The sequence below is a fragment of the Bufo bufo genome, chromosome 5, assembly GCF_905171765.1.
Source record: "Bufo bufo chromosome 5, aBufBuf1.1, whole genome shotgun sequence".
In the NCBI taxonomy this organism is placed as follows: domain Eukaryota; kingdom Metazoa; phylum Chordata; class Amphibia; order Anura; family Bufonidae; genus Bufo; species Bufo bufo.
Window position 1 is genome coordinate 176306991 of NC_053393.1, and position 21158 is coordinate 176328148.

Genomic DNA, 21158 nt, shown 5'->3' on the forward strand with positions numbered 1-21158 from the left:
AGATCTACCTCCAGCTTATACAAAAGACGATATACCTCTAGATCGAGATCGCATACCTACCTGTGAAACAGCCAATAAATGGGAACACCTATCTGTCATATCTCATAAAATGTCCCCGCTGAAGGAATTTGGTGTTGGACTGTTGATAGGTTACGATTGTCCTGAAGCCTTGGTACCACGAAAGGTAATCACAGGAGGAAAGGTTGAACCATACGCTGTTCAAACTGATCTAGGATGGAGTGTTGTTGGAGGAAAACAGCAGATCGCAAACTCAAGACAGATGACAAAACTGTGTCATCGAATATCTGTCCAAGAGTTACCAACTGTAAGTCCAGCAAAAGTAATCAAGATCCTTGAATCCGACTTTGCAGACATAAGTTCTAAAGAAAAGAGTGTCTCTCAAGAAGACATAAAGTTCGTACACACTCTAGAAGAAAGTATTCAGCAGAATCAACAAGGTCATCTTGAAATGCCCTTACCTTTTAGAGAACGACCTTGTCTGCCAAATAACAGAAATCTTGCCCTAGCAAGATTGAAATGTTTGAAGAAAAAGATGGGAAGAGATCCCAAATTCAAGCAGGATTATTTGAAATTCATGGAAAGCATCCTCGAAGAAGGACATGTAGAGAAAGTTAATAACAAACCTAAAGAAGGAGAAGTGTGGTACATCCCACATCAAGGTGTTTACCACTCAAAGAAACCAGATAAAATTAGAGTAGTATTTTATTGCTCAGCAAAGTACAGTGGTGTTGCATTGAATGATCATCTACTAAAAGGAACAGATCTTACAAACACTCTGCTTGGAGTACTCTGTAGATTCTGAAAAAATCCCATAGCGGTCATGTGTGAAGTTGAAAAGATGTTCCACCAGTTTCATGTGAAAAATGAAGATAGAGACTTCCTGCGGGTTCTATGGTGGGAGGATGGAGATACAGATATAGAGCCAGCAGAATACAGAATGAAAGTACACTTGTTTGGAGCAGCATCATCTCCAGGTTGCGCCAATTATGGTATGAAGTACCTAGCTAATCAGAATGAAAAGGATTTCCCATCAGCAGCAAATATTCTGAAGATAAACTTTTATGTAGATGATGGTCTCATAAGTTTAGAGTCCACAGAATCTGCAATCAAACTAGTGAAAGAAAGCCAAGAGTTATACGCAAGAGGGAACCTGCGCCTTAACAAATTCATCTCAAACAACAGAAAGGTACTTGAATCCATCAGTGACTCTGAACGTGCAGCAACAATGAAGAATGTAGATCTCAATTATGATCATCTTCCAGTTCAGAATGTACTTGGATTGGGATGGAATGTAGAGAACGACAAGTTCTTCTTTGAAGTATCTATTGAAGAGAAAGTTGCAACTAGACGAACCATTCTTTCTGCAGTGGTTTCTATATTTGATCCATTGGAATTCTTGGCCCCAGTAATCTTCAGAGCAAAAGAAATACTGCAAGAATTATGCAGACAGAAGTTGGGATGGGATGAGCCCATACCTGAAAATTTGAGGCCAAAGTGGGAGAGTTGGATAAGAGACTTGCAAAGCTTGAGAGAGGTTAGAATACCCAGATGTTTTCTATCTCATGATTTCAGAAAGTACAAGAAAATAGAACTTCATAATTTTTCAGATGCCAATAGTTATGGTTATGGTCATTGCTCCTACATCAGAGTAATAGGAGAAGAAAAGATACACTGTGCCCTGGTTATGGGGAAGGCCAGAGTTGCACCTACCAGTATTCAGATAATACCAAGACTTGAACTGACAGAAGCCGTAGTTTCAGCATCAGTAAGCAAGTTTCTGAGAGAAGAATTGGAATTGAAAATTGATGAAGAATATTTTTGGACAGACTCACAAGTTGTCCTAGGATACATAAACAACGAAGCCCAAAGATTCCATATCTTTGTCGCCAACAGAGTTGAGAAAATTCGGGAAATAACAAATCCAGAACATTGGCATCACATTGACACAAAGCATAACCCAGCAGACCATGCTTCAAGAGGCATGAATGTAACTGAATTAAAATATTCAAACTGGTTCACCAGTCCAGAGTTCCTTTGGGAAAAGGAAATCATGCCCAGTAAAGGTTACACAGAATTGTCTATGGGTGATCCAGAAGTAAAAGTTGTACAAATATTGAGCACTGCTGCCAAGTGTCAAGATGACATACTTGAAAGACTAGCCAGATGTTCAAAATGGAATACAGTCATAAACGTATTAACTCGAATTCAACGTTTGGCAAAGGAAATCAGAAAGAAGGAATTGTTTAATGTAGAAGAAAGAATGAAACTTATTCAACAGAGATTCTACATTGAAGAGTTGAAGAGACTTAGACAAGAACATAAAAGGCTTCCAAACAACCACCCATTGTAGAAGCTTAATCTTGTTCTGCAAGATGGTATACTGAAGGTGGGAGGGAGACTGGAAAAAGCATTGTTACCTAGCAGAGTGAAGCATCCAGCAATTATACCCAAAAACTCTACCTTCACAAGATTGATTATTGATCACTACCACAATATATCCTTGCATCAAGGAAGAAGCTTTACCCAAAGCTGTTTGAGACAAGGTGGTTACTGAATAGTGAAAGGAAGCAAAGTTATAGCAAAGTATATAAGTAAATGTGTAGTCTGCAGAAAGGCACGTAGACCTACAGAAGAACAAATAATGGCAGATTTACCGGCAGATTGTGTAAACCCATCACCACAATTTCTTTATAGCGAAATCGATTGCTTTGGCCCATTCATCACCAAACAAAACTGCAAGGAGTACAAGAGATATGGACTAATATTTACATGTCTGAGTTCCAGAGCAATTCACCTGGAAATGTTAGAGGATATGTCAACTGACGCATTCATCAATGCCTTAAGATGTTTCATAGCCAATAGAGGTACCGTCAGAGAGTTTTTGTTATAGAAACAGTGCGATTTTTATATGAATGCTCCACATGCAAGCCATACAGGAGGAGTTTGGGAAAGAAAAATCAGAACTGTGAGAAACGTGTTAAGTTCCGTGTTGAAAAAGAATGCCGGAAAAATAGATGATTCTTCACTTAGGACCCTATTCTATGAAGTAATGTCTATTGCTAACTGTCGTCCACTTACAGTTGATAACATCAACAATCCAACAAGTTTGGACCCTTTAACACCCAACCATCTACTTCACCTTAAGTCGGATTACATACAGCCACCGCCTGGCAAGTTGACCAAAGAGGATTTATATGCCAGAAGGAGATGACGAAGAGTTTAATATCTATCAGAACAGTTTTGAAATAGATGGAGGAAAGAGTACTTAGTCAATCTTATGCTAAGAAGTAAATGGCAAACACCCAGAAGAAATGTCCAAGTTGGTGACATAGTATTAGTGAAAGAAGAAGATTTACCTAGAAGTCAATGGAAATTGGCCAAAGTTCTAGAAGTTCAAAATGATGAAGATAAACTAGTAAGAAGAGTGTTGTTACAAAAAAGGAAAACGTCTAACTACTCCACTCTGTGATGGAACATCCTATACAGAATTTAGTTCTACATGAGAGTGATAAAAGACACTTGGAAGTTGAGAACTTGATGGAAAATTCCTTAAATTCATGTTCAAGTCCTACCACTAAGAACATAGAATTATAGGTAATTTTAGTGGGAGTGTAGCTGGCCAGCTAAGACCTGTCCAAGGTTGCTAGTTTAGCTTATATGTGTATACAGCTAAACCTGCTAATAACCTTAATACAGTTCCTATGTTTATGTGTTAAAGACAAAAGCAGAGTTATTTACTGTGACATCATGTTTTGGATGTCATATAACTGTTATATTTTGTGTTCACAGAAGCAGAAAAAGATAATATGCCTTTAAGATTCATTTTGTAATGTAAGGTAAGCTCAGTGACACAGCAGAAACAATAGAAAGCTGTCATGGAACCATGAACCAGACGTACAACAAGGGATAAGTGAAAATAAGAAGGCTTTATTGAAAATAAAGCTGTAAAGCAAAAGTCCAAACGGATGGCGAAACCGAAGCAGAGTCTTTGCGAAGCCAGAGGTCAGGAACCAGAAGGGTAGTCAGACGAAGCCAGGATCAGGAACCAGCAGGGTAGTCAGACGAAGCCAGGATCAGGAACCAGCAGGGTAGTCGGACGAAACCAGGATCAGGAACCAGCAGGGTAGTCGGACGAAACCAGGATCAGGAACCAGAAGCAGCAGCAGTCTAGAAGCATGTGAACACAGGAGGACCAAGCAAGGAACTGAAGCCACAGACCTCCTATATATATGAGCTAGGCATCCAGCTCCTCCCAGTGGGAAGGAGGAGCCGCAGGGTGGGAGGCTACAAGAAACCCAGAAACCAAGATGGCCGCCAGCACATGTCAAACGAAGGAGAACAGCAAGAAGGTAAGACCATGACAGTACCTCCCCCTCAAGGGCCCCTCCTCCGTGGAGTAAAGAACGGTTTCTGAGGGAAGCGTGCGTGGAAGGCTCGGAGCAAGGCAGGAGCATGGACATCTGCGGAGGGAACCCAGGAACGCTCCTCTGGACCATAACCACGCCAATGGACCAAAAACTGCACCCGACCGCGGACCAGGCGTGAGTCCAGGATATTGCTCACCTCATACTCCTCACGATTACCCACTTGGACCGGACGAGGCCGAGGAACCGAGGAAGTGAAACGATTACACACCAGTGGCTTCAACAGGGAGACATGAAACACGTTGGAGATCCGCATGCCAGGAGGAAGCGCAAGGGCATAGGCTACCGGGTTTACCCTGCGAAGCACTCGGAAGGGACCAACAAAGCGAGGCGCCAGCTTGGGAGTGGGCACTCGAAGGTTGAGGTTGCGGGTGGACAACCATACACGGTCTCCGACCTGGTAGGAAGGAGCAGGCGCTCGTCTGCGATCAGCCTGGAGTCTCTGGCGCTGCGCTGAGACCTCAAGGGACTTCTGGATCAGTACCCAAGAAGCACGTAGGACGGAAAGGTGATCCTCCACAGCCGGAATATCCTGGGGAGAGAATACCTCCGGTAACACGGCAGGTTGGAACCCATAATTGGCCATGAAGGGAGACGTCCCAGAGGAAGAGTTCACCGCCGTGTTCCTGGCAAACTCAGCCCAAGGCAGGAGGTCAACCCAATTGTCTTGGTGATCGGAGACATAGCAACGAAGGAATTGCTCCAAGGCCTGATTGGATCGTTCTGCGGCCCCATTGGACTGAGGGTGGTAGGCCGAGGAGAAGGAGAGATGAATCCCCAACTGGGAGCAAAAGGCGCGCCAGAACCTGGACACAAACTGACTCCCCCGATCCGACACAATCTCCTTGGGCAAACCGTGCAACCGGAAGACCTCCCTGGCAAAAATCGTGGCCAACTCTTGTGCAGAGGGTAACTTCTTGAGAGGAACACAGTGGCACATTTTGGAAAACCGATCCACAATCATGAGAATGACCGTATGGCCTCGGGATGCAGGGAGGTCCACAATGAAATCCATCCCCAGGTGTGACCATGGGCGCTCCCCGGTGGCTATGGGTTGCAGAAGGCCCAACGGAAGGTGCCGAGGGGACTTACTCTGGGCACAAACGGAGCATGCCGCTACATATGCAGCGATGTCGGAACGTAGGGAAGGCCACCAGAACAGACGTGAAACAGCCCAGGACAGCTGATTCTTTCCAGGATGCCCCGCGGTCTTGGAGTTATGGTAGGTTCGCAACAACCGAGTGCGCAACTCCTCAGGCACAAAACATCTGCCGTTGGGTCTCCCAGAGGGAGCACCAGATTGAGCCGCCAAAATCTGCTCACCCAGGGGAGAGGTCAGGCTGGTGCGAATGGCGGCCAAGATCTGATTCGGAGGTATGACCGAAGTCGGAATCGACTCCTCCCTGGACAGCTCGGAGTACTGCCGTGATAAGGCATCCGCCCTGATGTTCTTGGAACCGGGTAGGTAGGAGACCACGTAATTAAAACGTGACAAGAACAGAGCCCATCTGGCCTGACGTGGTGTCAATCTCTTGGCCTCAGAAAGGTAGGTCAGATTCTTGTGGTCCGTCAGGATGAGGACCGGAACCACCGAACCCTCGAGCAAGTGCCTCCATTCTTTAAGGGCCTGCACGATGGCCAATAACTCCCTGTCACCAATCTGATAGTTGCACTCCGCGGAAGACAGTTTCCGGGAGTAAAACCCACAAGGAAGCAGAGGACCCTCTGGTGTTCTACGCTGAGACAGAAGGGCGCCTACTCCCGTCTCAGACGCGTCCACCTCGAGGACAAAGGGCAACCCAGGGTTGGGATGCGACAGAATCGGAGCCGACACAAAGGCGGACTTTAGAGCCTCAAAAGCTCGGATGGCCTCGAGCGGCCAGACCTGGGAATTACTGCCCTTCCTGGTCAGATCTGTGAGAGGTTTGGCTAGCATGAAAAAGTCCCTGATGAACTTCCGATAATAATTGGCGAAGCCCAAAAAGCGCTGCAGGGAACGAAGACCACTGGGCTGGGGCCACTGTAAGACAGCCGAAACCTTCTCAGGATCCATGGAGAACCCCTCAGCGGAAATGATGTAACCTAAGAAGGTTACCTGGGATCGGTGAAATTCGCATTTCTCAAGCTTACCGAACAGCTTGTTCTCTCGTAACCGTTGCAACACTCGTCTGACATCCAGAATGTGGGCCTCCATGGATTCAGAATATACCAAGATGTCATCCAAATAGACCACCACACACTGCTGCAACAGGTCACGGAAAACATCGTTGATGAATTCCTGAAAGACTGCGGGCGCATTGCACAACCCAAAGGGCATAACCAAGGATTCATAATGACCGGTCCTGGTGTTAAACGCAGTCTTCCACTCATCGCCCGCCTTGATCCTTACCAGGTTATATGCCGCCCTCAGGTCGAGTTTGGTAAAAACCGTGGCCCCTTTAAGGCGATCGAACAGCTCGGAAATCAAGGGTATCGGGTAAGCGTTCTTGATCGTGATGCGATTGAGACCCCTGTAATCGATGCAAGGCCTCAACTCACCGCCCTTCTTTTTCACAAAGAAAAATCCAGCCCCTGCCGGGGACGAGGATTTGCGAATGTATCCACGTGAAAGCGCCTCCCTCACGTACTCCTCCATGGCCTCATTCTCCGCTACCGACAGTGGATAGACTTTGCCACGAGGAGGAACGGCACCAGATTGTAACTCTATGGCACAATCGTATGGGCGGTGCGGAGGTAGGGCAACCGCGCGCACCTTATCGAATACATCCCGGTACTCCTCGTATTCAGGAGGCAACAGAGAGTCCGAGGAAGTACACAGCAACTTGACAGACCCATGGATGCAACTAGCCCCACACTGCGGTGACCACGAGAGGATCTCGGCCGATCTCCAATCGAAAGTCGGATTATGCTTCCGGAGCCAGGGGTACCCCAAGACCACCGAGTAGTGTGGAGACGAAATAACCTGGAGGCAGACCGACTCTCTGTGAACGGCACCAATGGCTATCCCCACTGGAAGGGTCTCATGAGTCACGTGTGGCGGCAGAAGGGGTCTGCCGTCTATCGCCTCAAGAGCCAGTGGGGAACCTCGAGCCTGCAGAGGAATGGAATTGGCGGCAGCGAACACATTATCAATGAACAAACCACCAGCACCAGAGTCCACCAACGCCTGGGTCGTCACCGAGCCCCCGACCCAGGAGAGGACAACAGTGATCAGTGGTTTGTCAACACGGGAAACCGGGGACGAGGAGACTCCACCCAAGATCTGCCCCCGACAGGATCTCAGGTGCGAGCGTTTCCCGGACGGTTCGGACATGCCAACCGAAAATGCCCACAGAGACCACAGTACATGCATCGGCCCTCGCGTCTCCGGAGTACCCTCTCCCCCTCGGACAGGCGAGCAAACCCCAGCTGCATGGGTTCACCCCCAGACAAGTCATCCCCAGGAGGCGTGGGAGGAGAGGGAGGCACGGGTGGGACAGCAAACGTAGGCGCCAATCTGTTAGAAAACCTCCGCAGGCTCTCCTTAAAGGAAGGTCTCTCCCTGAGTCTGGTGTCAATCAAAATCAGGAAAGAAATAAGAGACTCGAGCTCCACTGGTAGGTCCTTAGCTGCAACCTCATCCTTCAAGGCATCCGAGAGACCATGAGAGAAAGCAGCGACCAGAGCCTCATTATTCCAGCCCACCTCTGCTGCCAGGGTACGAAACTCAATGGCGTATTCAGCTACGGATCGTGAACCCTGTCTGATGGACATAAGGAGCTTCGCAGCAGAGGCAGCACGAGCCGGCACATCGAATACCTTCCGAAGAGAAGCAACAAAACCGGAAAACTCGGCAACCACCGGATTGTTGTTCTCCCATAAAGGGCTGGCCCAGGCCAAGGCCTTGTCCGAGAGCAGCGAGATCAAGAAGCCCACCTTTGATCTCTCAGTGGGAAAGGCATGTGGCAGCAACTCGAAATAAATGCCCACCTGGTTAAGGAAACCTCGGCACTGAGTTGGCTCTCCCCCAAAGCGCTGTGGAAGAGGGGCAGAACCGGTCATACCCCGAAACACCGCAGGTGCAACAACAGGTGTCGGGGTAGACTCTGGCGCAACAACCGGAGCGGCAGTAGGAGCGGGCCCAGGAGCGACAACCGACCCATCGGCAACGGGAGCGAAATGAGCCGTGCGTTCAAGCAGGGTTTGCAACGCCACAGCGAACCGACCCAACAGGTGATCCTGCTGATCAAGTCTGGCAACCAGCGTGGGTAGCGAGGATGGCCCTGTACCGTCAGAATTCATGGCTTGGTCCTAATGTCATGGAACCATGAACCAGACGTACAACAAGGGATAAGTGAAAATAAGAAGGCTTTATTGAAAATAAAGCTGTAAAGCAAAAGTCCAAACGGATGGCGAAACCGAAGCAGAGTCTTTGCGAAGCCAGAGGTCAGGAACCAGAAGGGTAGTCAGACGAAGCCAGGATCAGGAACCAGCAGGGTAGTCAGACGAAGCCAGGATCAGGAACCAGCAGGGTAGTCGGACGAAACCAGGATCAGGAACCAGCAGGGTAGTCGGACGAAACCAGGATCAGGAACCAGAAGCAGCAGCAGTCTAGAAGCATGTGAACACAGGAGGACCAAGCAAGGAACTGAAGCCACAGACCTCCTATATATATGAGCTAGGCATCCAGCTCCTCCCAGTGGGAAGGAGGAGCCGCAGGGTGGGAGGCTACAAGAAACCCAGAAACCAAGATGGCCGCCAGCACATGTCAAACGAAGGAGAACAGCAAGAAGGTAAGACCATGACAAAAGCATAGTGTTAATCTGTTGTTGCTGGGCAGAAGTCTAGACGAATCACAGCCAGCATCTCACACAGCAAGAGTTTCCACCAATCATAGCCAGCCTCACACGCAGCCTGTCTGGGAATTCCCCTAGCAGGAGCTGCTAGAATCATTATTCACCAGAGACAGGAGCTGAAGAGACATTCACTCCACTGAGAGCAGTTTTTTTATGGGAACAAGAGCCTAAAATAGGTATTTAGAACTTTATATAATGTTCATATTGTTGGTATTATGATTAGAACTGTATACTAAACTAGATATATGTGTTTACTTACAGTTCCACCAAACCAAATTCAATTGCAACCATACAATTTCAAACTACAAATACCATACAAACAATTTGCAATCCAAATTGCATACAACCATACCAGACCATACTCGACCAATCTGCAAATAGCTAACTGCAAACTGAAAACCCAGTTTAGCCAGTAGAACTGTTAAATCTCAGATATACCTCTCAGAGAGATCATAAAGTGCTTAAGTGTGACAGTACACATATTCAAGAGAGAAATATTTGAACAGTTGAACCATCATCTTATGCATACCACCATTTTGTGATATCTTTTCAACACGTGTTTTGTACATGGACTATCTGCTGCGGAGGTGACAGTGTTATATATGAAGAAAAGTTGAAGTTAATAAAGAAGTTATTTGAAGCATTTGGTGTGCTCTTTAAACCCACTGTTTCCATAGAACGGCGCTAGAGGAATTACAGAGTAATAGACAGTCTGGTTAGACTAAAAGTCAGAGATGTTAAAATTCTTCTAATGCCACAGCGCAAAAGGCACTTCATAGTGCTGCGCCTGCCACAGGGTCATTTGACACAATGTTCCGGTGTGCGACCACACTGCAGTCAGATCATTACTCCTAGAATGATCTAGTCTGTTGCATCAGGAACCAGTGTCTGGAAATCCTAACTCATCTTTACAAAGGTTTTTTTCTCAACATTTTGTGTTCAAAGGCAAATTCTCTATGCCACTCACCACACTAAACACCCACTGGCCCAGCAGGAAAGCTTGCCCAGGGCAAGCTCAGGCAGTTGTGATCAAAATTTTAATTGGATCTTGGATATGGGGTGACAGGGTGCAGTCCAAGTATGGCATCCCCTGCTTGTTCAAGTTCTCCTCCATGTCCTGCTGCTGTTGGTTGGTTTGTTCAGTAGGCAGCTGAAGAAAACTGTTCATCAGAGACTCAAGACTTAAAGGGGTTCTCCAGTTCTTTTTTTTACTGATTACCTATCCTCTGGACCCCCGGGACACCCGCCGATCAGCCCTGTTCACTTGAATGGAGCTTAGACACGCCCAGGCCAGTGATACTAGTCGTGATGTCACTGGCCTGAGCGAAACAGACAGAAGGCCGTCGTCGCCCTCTAGCTCCTCCTGCTCCGCTTGGTCAGAAGGCAGGGACCTGCAGTCGTGGCCAAAAGTTTTGAGAATGACACAAATATTAGTTTTCACAAAGTTTGCTGCTAAACTGCTTTTAGATCTTTGTTTCAGTTGTTTCTGTGATGTAGTGAAATATTAGGGATGAGCGAACCCGAACTGTATAAAGTCCGGGTTCGGGTTCGGTGTTCGGTGCTTTCTTGGCGCTTTTTGAAAGGCTGCAAAGCAGCCAATCAACAAGCGTCATGCTACTTGCCCCAAGAGGCCATCACAGCCTTGCCTACTATTGGCATGGCTGTGATTGGCCAGTGCAGCATGTGACCCAGCCTCTATATAAGCTTGGGTCACGTAGCGCTGCACGTCACTCTGCTGATACAAGCGTAGGGAGAGGTTGCTGCTGCGACGTTAGGGCGAGATTAGGCAGATTAACTCCTCCAAAAGACTTAATTCAGTGATCTATCTCCAGCTGTGGATCATTGAAGTGCTGATATTGAATTGCTCACTTTTTTTAGGCTGCCCAGAGCGTTTTTATATCACTTTTTTCTGGGGTGATCTGCGGCCATTTTGTGGCTTGTGGTGCGCCAGCACAAGCTACCACCAAGTGCATTTAACCATCAATAGTGTGGTTATTTTTTGCTATATCCTACATCAGGTGCAGGCTGAGCCTGTGTCACCCAAGTGCATTTAACCATCAATAGTGTGGTTATTTTTTGGCCATATACTTCATCAGGTGCAGGCCGAGCCTGTGTCACCCAAGTGCATTTAACCATCAATAGTGTGGTTATTTTTTGCTATATCCTACATCAGGGTCAAGCTTTCATCAAGTGCATTTAACCATCAATAGTGTGGTTATTTTTTGGCCATATACTACATCAGGTGCAGGCTGAGCCTGTGTCACCCAAGTGCATTTAACCATCAATAGTGTGGTTATTTTTTGCTATATCCTACATCAGGGTCAAGCTTTCATCAAGTGCATTTAACCATCAATAGTGTGGTTATTTTTTGGCCATATACTACATTAGGTGCAGGCTGAGCCTGTGTCACCCAAGTGCATTTAACCATCAATAGTGTGGTTATTTTTTGGCCATATACTACATCAGGGGCAAGTTGAGCCTGTCACCCAGCGCCTAAAAAATAGGCCTGACATTTCTATTCCTCCAAATCAGTACAGTTTTAGCTGGTCAAGTTATATTTAGTGACCGTAAAAGCACAGTTTTTGTTCTGGGTTGAAAAACTATTCCCAAATTTGCCATTCTCAAAATTAGTAGTTTCTGCTATATCAGGCCTACTTTAAATCTATCCCAAAAAGGATATCTTAGATTGAAGGTGCTGATAGTGTCATTCTGAAAAACTTAACACACACGCTACCGTGCAGATACAAGTCTAATTCTGTGATTAAAGGTATATCTGTCACACAGCGCGTAAAAAATAGGCCTCACATTTATATTTAACCAAATCTGTACTGTTTTAGCTGGTCAAATTATTTGTAGTGACCGTGAAAGCACAGTTTTTGTTCTGGGTTGAAAAACTATTCCCAAATTTGCCATTCTCAAAATTAGTAGTTTCTGCTATATCAGGCCTACTTTAAATCTATCCCAAAAAGGATATCTTAGATTGAAGGTGCTGATAGTGTCATTCTGAAAAACTTAACACACACGCTACCGTGCAGATACAAGTCTAATTCTGTGATTAAAGGTATATCTGTCACACAGCGCGTAAAAAATAGGCCCCACATTTATATTCAACCAAATCTGTACTGTTTTAGCTGGTCAAATTATTTGTAGTGACCGTAAAAGCACAGTTTTTGTTCTAGGTTGAAAAACTATTCCCAAATTTGCCATTCTCAAAATTAGTAGTTTCTGCTATATCAGGCCTACTTTAAATCTATCCCAAAAAGGATATCTTAGATTCAAGGTGCTGATAGTGTCATTTTGAAAAACTTAACACACACGCTACCGTGCAGATACAAGTCTAATTCTGTGATTAAAGGTATATCTGTCACACAGCGCGTAAAAAATAGGCCTCACATTTATATTCAACCAAATCTGCCATTACTTGTGTGCCTGTATTAGTGTAATACGGTACCTAAATAGATAGCCAGACAGTGTTAGGTGTCTGTAAAAAAAGGCCTGAATTTTAATTCAATACATTGGCCCGAATAATATTTTTCTTATTGTGGTGAACGGTAACAATGAGGAAAACAACTAGTAAGGGACGCGGACGTGGACATGGTCGTGTTAGTGGACCCTCTGGTGCTGGGAGAGGACGTGGCCGTTCTGCCACAGCCACACGTCCTAGTGTACCAACTACCTCAGGTCCCAGTAGCCGCCAGAATTTACAGGGATATTTGGTGGGGCCCAATGCTGTTCTAAGGATGGTAAGGCCTGAGCAGGTACAGGCATTAGTCAATTGGGTGGCCGACAGTGCATCCAGCACGTTCACATTATCTCCCACCCAGTCTTCTGCAGAAAGCGCACAGATGGCGCATGAAAACCAAGCCCATCAGTCTGTCACATCACCCCCATGCATATCAGGGAAACTGTCTGAGCCTCAAGTTATGCAGCAGTCTCTTAAGCTGTTTGAAGACTCTGCTGCCAGGGTTTCCCAAGGGCATCCACCTAGCCCTTCCCCAGGGGTGGAAGAGATAGAATGCACTAATGCACAACCACTTATGTTTCCTGATGATGAGGACATGGGAATACCACCTCAGCAGGTCTCTGATGATGACGAAACACAGGTGCCAACTGCTGCGTCTTTCTGCAGTGTGCAGACTGAACAGGAGGTCAGGGAGGAAGACTGGGTGGAAGACGATGCAGGGGACGATGAGGTCCTAGACCCCACATGGAATGAAGGTCGTGCCACTGACTTTCAGAATTCGGAGGAAGAGGCAGTGGTGAGACCGAGCCAACAGCGTAGCAAAAGACAAAGAGGGAGCAGTGGGCAAAATCAGAGCACCCGCCGCCAAGAGACTCCGCCTGCTACTGACCGCCGCCATCTGGGACCGAGCACCCCAAAGGCAGCTTCAAGGAGTTCCCTGGCATGGCACTTCTTTAAACAATGTGCTGACGACAAGACCCGAGTGGTTTGCACGCTGTGCCATCAGAGCCTGAAGCGAGGCATTAACGTTCTGAACCTTAGCACAACCTGCATGACCAGGCACCTGCATGCAAAGCATGAACTGCAGTGGAGTAAACACCTTAAAAACAAAGAAGTCACTCAGGCTCCCCCTGCTACCTCTTCTGCTGCTGCCGCATCGGCCTCTTCTGCGGCTGCCGCCGCCTCGGCCTCTTCCTCCGCCTCTGGAGGAACGTTGGAACCTGCCGCCCAGCAAACATGGGATGTACCACCAACACCACCACCTGCGTCACCAAGCATCTCAACCATGTCACACGGCAGCGTTCAGCTCTCCATCTCACAAACATTTGAGAGAAAGTGTAAATTCCCACCTAGCCACCCTCGATCCCTGGCCCTGAATGCCAGCATTTCTAAACTACTGGCCTATGAAATGCTGTCATTTAGGCTGGTGGACACAGACAGCTTCAAACAGCTCATGTCGCTTGCTGTCCCACAGTATGTTGTTCCCAGCCACCACTACTTCTCCAAGAGAGCCGTGCCTTCCCTGCACAACCAAGTGTCCGATAAAATCAAGTGTGCACTGCGCAACGCCATCTGTGGCAAGGTGCACCTAACCACAGATACGTGGACCAGTAAGCACGGCCAGGGACGCTATATCTCCCTAACTGCACACTGGGTAAATGTAGTGGCGGCTGGGCCCCAGGCGGAGAGCTGTTTGGCGCACGTCCTTCCGCCGCCAAGGATCGCAGGGCAACATTCTTTGCCTCCTGTCTCCTCCTCCTCCTACTCAGCTTCCTCCTCCTCTTCTTCCACCTGCTCATCCAGTCAGCCACACACCTTCACCACCAACTTCAGCACAGCCCGGGGTAAACGTCAGCAGGCCGTTCTGAAACTCATATGTTTGGGGGACAGGCCCCACACCGCACAGGAGTTGTGGCGGGGTATAGAACAACAGACCGACGAGTGGTTGCTGCCGGTGAGCCTCAAGCCCGGCCTGGTGGTGTGCGATAATGGGCGAAATCTCGTTGCAGCTCTGGGACTAGCCGGTTTGACGCACATCCCTTGCCTGGCGCATGTGCTGAATTTGGTAGTGCAGAAGTTCATTCGCAACTACCCCGACATGTCAGAGCTGCTGCATAAAGTGCAGGCCGTCTGTTTGTGCTTCCGGCGTTCACACCCTGCTGCTGCATGCCTGTCTGCGCTACAGCGTAACTTCGGCCTTCCCGCTCACCGCCTCATATGCGATGTGCCCACCAGGTGGAACTCCACCTTGCACATGCTGGACAGACTGTGTGAGCAGCAGCAGGCCATAGTGGAGTTTCAGCTGCAGCACGCACGGGTCAGTCGCACTGCGGAACAGCACCACTTCACCACCAATGACTGGGCCTCCATGCGAGACCTGTGTGCCCTGTTGCGCTGTTTCAAGTACACCACCAACATGGCCAGTGGCGATGACGCCGTTATCAGCGTTACAATACCACTTCTATGTCTCCTCGAGAAAACACTTAGGGCGATGATGGAAGAGGAGGTGGCCCAGGAGGAAGAGGAGGAAGAGGGGTCATTTTTAGCACTTTCAGGCCAGTCTCTTCGAAGTGACTCAGAGGGAGGTTTTTTGCAACAGCAGAGGCCAGGTACAAATGTGGCCAGACAGGGCCCACTACTGGAGGACGAGGATGAGGAGGAGGAGGTGGAGGAGGATGAGGATGAAGCATGTTCACAGCGGGGTGGCACCCAAAGCAGCTCAGGCCCATCACTGGTGCGTGGCTGGGGGGAAACACAGGACGATGACGATACGCCTCCCACAGAGGACAGCTTGTCCTTACCTCTGGGCAGCCTGGCACACATGAGCGACTACATGCTGCAGTGCCTGCGCAACGACAGCAGAGTTGCCCACATTTTAACGTGTGCGGACTACTGGGTTGCCACCCTGCTGGATCCCCGGTACAAAGACAATGTGCCCACCTTACTTCCTACACTGGAGCGTGATAGGAAGATGCGCGAGTACAAGCGCACGTTGGTAGACGCGCTACTGAGAGCATTCCCAAATGTCACAGGGGAACCAGTGGAAGCCCAAGGCGAAGGCAGAGGAGGAGCAAGAGGTCGCCAACGCAGCTGTGTCACGGCCAGCTCCTCTGAGGGCAGGGTTAGCATGGCAGAGATGTGGAAAAGTTTTGTCACCACGCCACAGCTAACTGCACCACCACCTGATACGGAACGTGTTAGCAGGAGGCAACATTTCACTAACATGGTAGAACAGTACCTGTGCACACCCCTCCACGTACTGACTGATGGTTCGGCCCCATTCAACTTCTGGGTCTCCAAATTGTCCACGTGGCCAGAGCTAGCCTTTTATGCCTTGGAGGTGCTGGCCTGCCCGGCGGCCAGCGTTTTGTCTGAACGTGTATTCAGCACGGCAGGGGGCGTCATTACAGACAAACGCAGCCGCCTGTCTACAGCCAATGTGGACAAGCTGACGTTCATAAAAATGAACCAGGCATGGATCCCACAGGACCTGTCCATCCCTTGTGCAGATTAGACATTAACTACCTCCCCTTAACAATATATTATTGTACTCCAGGGCACTTCCTCATTCAATCCTATTTTTATTTTCATTTTACCATTATATTGCGGGGCAACCCAAAGTTGAATGAACCTCTCCTCTGTCTGGGTGCCGGGGCCTAAATGTGTGACAGTGGCCTGTTCCAGTGGTGGGTGACGTGAAGCCTGATTCTCTGCTATGACATGAAGACTGATTCTGTGCTGACATGAAGCCAGATTCTCTGTTACGCGACCTCTCTCCTCTGCCTGGGTGCCTGGGCCTAAATATGTGACAGTAGCCTGTTCCAGTGGTGGGTGACATGAAGCCTGATTCTCTGCTATGACATGAAGACTGATTCTGTGCTGACATGAAGCCAGATTCTCTGTTACGGGACCTCTCTCCTCTGTCTGGGTGCCGGGGCCTAAATATGTGACAGTGGCCTGTTCCAGTGGTGGGTGACGTGAAGCCTGATTCTCTGCTATGACATGAAGACTGATTCTCTGCTGACATGAAGCCTGAATCTCTGCTATGGGACCTCTCTCCTCTGCCTGGGTGCCTGGGCCTAAATATGTGACAGTGGCCTGTTCCAGTGGTGGGTGACGTGAAGCCTGATTCTCTGCTATGACATGAAGACTGATTCTGTGCTGACATGAAGCCTGAATCTCTGTTATGGGACCTCTCTCCTCTGCCTGGGTGCCTGGGCCTAAATATGTGACAGTGGCCTGTTCCAGTGGTGGGTGACGTGAAGCCTGATTCTCTGCTATGACATGAAGACTGATTCTCTGCTGACATGAAGCCTGAATCTCTGTTATGGGACCTTTCTCCTCTGCCTGGGTGCCTGGGCCTAAATATGTGACAATGGCCTGTTCCAGTGGTGGGTGACGTGAAGCCTGATTCTCTGCTATGACATGAAGACTGATTCTCTGCTGACATGAAGCCAGATTCTCTGCTATGGCATGAAGAGACTCATTCTCTGCTGACGTGAAGCCCGATTCTCTGCTATGGGACCTCTGTCCAATTGATATTGGTTAATTTTTTTTATTTTTTTTTAATTCATTTCCCTATCCACATTTGTTTGCAGGGGATTTACCTACATGTTGCTGCCTTTTGCAGCCCTCTAGCTCTTTCCTGGGCTGTTTTACAGCCTTTTTAGTGCCGAAAAGTTCGGGTCCCCATTGACTTCAATGGGGTTCGGGTTCGGGACGAAGTTCGGGTCGGGTTCGGATCCCGAACCCGAACATTTTCAGGAAGTTCGGCCGAACTTCTCGAACCCGAACATCCAGGTGTTCGCTCAACTCTAGTCTTGATATAAAAAAAAGTGTAAAAAAACTTAAAAAGTGTTGAAATAAATAAATAAATATGAAAAAAATTGTCTTTTGTCATATCCATTCATTTATGTCATTAAAAAATGAAAAAAAAAAAAACTACACATAATCGTATCTCCGCGTCTGTAACGAACTGATCTATAAAATGATCAAGTTAGTAATCCTGCGCAGTGAACGCCATAAAAAATTATGTAAAAAACAATGATGGAATTACTGTTTTTGTCACCTCATCTCCACAAAAATAGTGATCAAAAAGTCATATGTACCCCAAAATGATACCAAATAAAACTACAGCCCATCCTCAAAAAAAAAGTCCTCACACAGCTACATTGGTGAAAAAATAAAAAAGTTATGGACTTTAGTATATGAAACTGAAATTTAATGTGGATAAGTGCAAGATAATGCACCTGGGGCGTAAAAACCCAAGGGCAGAATATAGAATATTTGACACAGTCCTGACCTCAGTATCTGAGGAAAGGGATTTAGGAGTAATTATTTCAGAAGACTTAAAGGTGGGACAATGTAATAGAGCAGCACGAAATGCCAGCAGAATGCTTGGATGTATAGGGAGAGGTATAAGCAGTAGAAAGAGTGAAGTGCTTATGCCGCTGTACAGAACACTGGTGAGACCTCACTTGGAGTATTGTGCGCAGTACTGGAGGCCATATCTCCAGAAGGATATAGATACTCTAGAGAGAGTTCAGAGAAGAGCTACTAAACTAGTACATGGATTGCAGGAAAAAACTTACCAGGAAAGGTTAAAGGACCTTAATATGTATAGCTTGGAAGAAAGAAGAGACAGAGGTGATATGATAGAAACTTTTAAATACATCAAGGGAATCAACTCGGTAAAGGAGGAGAGCATATTTATAAGAAGAAAAACTACCACAAGAGGACACAGTTTTAAATTAGAGGGGCAAAGGTTTAAAAGTAATATAAGGAAGTATTACTTTACTGAGAGAGTAGTGGATGCATGGAATAGCCTTCCTGCAGAAGTGGTAGCTGCAAATACAGTGAAGGGGTTTAAGCATGCATGGGATAGGCATAAGGCTATCCTTCATATAAGATAGGGCCAGGGACTATTCATAGGATTCAGATATATTGGGCAGACTAGATGGGCCAAATGGTTCTTATCTGCCGACACATTCTATGTTTCTATGTTTCTATGATTTTAGTATATGATGAAGTGATTTTATGCTGAAAAAGTAGTAAAACATGACAAAACTATATAAATGTGATATCGCCATAACCATATCAACCCACAGAAACAAAATATAATTTCATATTTACCGCAAGAGGAAACCCATAAAAAAAAAAAAAAAAACACTGACAGAATTGCCAATTTTTTCCACTTCACCTCCACAAAACATGTTATAAAAAGTGATCACAAAGAGCTATATACCCTAAAATGATAATAAAAATTACAGTCCATTCCACAAAAACAAGCCGCTACACAGCTAAATAACAACCCACAAAATTAAATTATCATTTCATATTTACTGTAAGAGGAACCCCATAAAAAAATAAAAAAAACACTGACAGAATTGCTATTTTTACCCACTTCATCTCAACAAAAAATGTTATAAAAAATGATCAAATAGACATATATACCCCAAAATTACACCAAAGAAACTACAGCATGTCCCACAAAAAACAGGGCTTGATAAAAAAAAATAAAAAAAAGTTATGCTTGTTGGGTCAAAGCATTCACTTCACTCATAGATTTATTCATTGAGGGCATAGTTTCTAAAATGGGGTCACTTTTGGGGGTTTTCTTTCTAGGGGTACCTCAAATGTGACATGGCACCTGAAAACCATTCCAGCAATATCTGCCCTCCATTAACAATATGGGGCTCCTGTCCTTCTGTGTCCTGCAGTGCCCCCATACAGAAATTTACGACCATATATGGGGTGTTTCTGTAAACTGCAGCATCAGGGTAATCAAGATTGAGGTTTGTTTGGCTGTTAACCCTTGCTGTGTTAAAGGAAAAAATTTATAAAAATTGAAAAACTGTACAAAAAAATTTAAATGTAACATTTTGCCTCCATTTTGCTTTAATTCTTGTGGAATACCTAAAGGGTTAACAAAGTTGGTAAATCAGTTTTGAATAACTTGAGGGGTTTAGTTTCATAAATTAGGTCATTTATGGGTGGTTTCTATTATGTAAGCCCCAAAAAGTGACTTTATATCTGAGCTGGACCTTAAAAAAGTGGGTTTTGGCAATTTTCTTAAAAAAATTAAAATTTGCTTCTAAACTTGTAAGCCTTCTAACTTTCTGAAAAAATAAAATTACATAAAAAAAATGATGTAAACATAAAGTAATGTAAAGTAATAACTATTTTATGAAGCAGACAAATTCTAATTCTGAAAATAGTGAATTTTCTGCAAATTTTTGATTTTTTTATGCATAAAGGTAAAATGTATCAACTAAAATTCACCACTAACATAAAGTATGATGTGTCACGAGAAAACAATCTCAGAATGACTTGGATTAGTAAAAGCATGCTAAAGCTATTGCCAGATAAACAGACACAAACTGTCTGTTGCTTGAAGGGGTTAAATGACTTGTGTGTTTAGGATTGCTGTCTTGCTGCATGACCCACATTTTCTTGAGATTCAGTTTACAGACAGATGTTCTGACATTTTCCTTTAGAATTTGCTGCTATAATTCAGATATTGCCACCACCATGTTTTACTGATGGGATGAGGCTTTAATTCTGGATTGCAATGTATTACTTTCTCCAAACATAACGCTTCTCATTTAATCCCAAAAATTATATTTTGGACTATTTAATGGTCTTGCATTTCCTCCATTTATACACAATATGTCTGACTGTGGACTGGTGTAGTCCACACTATTTAGAGGACAATAGAGAGATATGGACTGGAAAAGTCCGTAGGGTTTGATACTTCTTGGAGCAAAAACTCGACCTCAATATATTGAAGATAATTCCTTTTTATTGAGATGTAGGTGTCACCTACATCTCAATAAAAAGGAATTATGTTCTATACATTGAGGTCGAGTTTTTGCGCCAAGATGTATCGAACCCTACGGACTTTCCCAATCCATATCTCTCTATTGTCCACTTCATCTTTTCTCTGGATGAATAGCAGCCCCACAAGTGAGGAGTGAACGATTCTGGCAGCACCAACCACCTGCCCTCACGAGTGTTGCGCCTGCGTATGCACAACATGCAAAGGTGAGCCTAACTATTTATTGCTTTTAACCCAGTTTTTAAAAAAACTACTACCCTATGAAGCCTGTTTAGAGATCTTTTTGTAATCTTTTCCAGCCTGATGAGCATGTTATGATACACTTCCACCAGTGGCGTAGCGTGGGTTGCCAGCACCCGGGGCAAGCCAAAAATTGCGCCCCCCCCCCTACCCCGGGCATGCCCCTTTTAACAGATACTGTAGTAGATCACTAGCAGTCCTATGTAACACCACAGATAACACAGTGATAACTCTGAGTGCAGATAATATAGTAGATGGGTGTGAGCCCCCAGAATTCAGAACACACACAGTGTGACCTGAAGTCTGGGGCCAGGATGCGGCGGGGTGGGCCATATTCT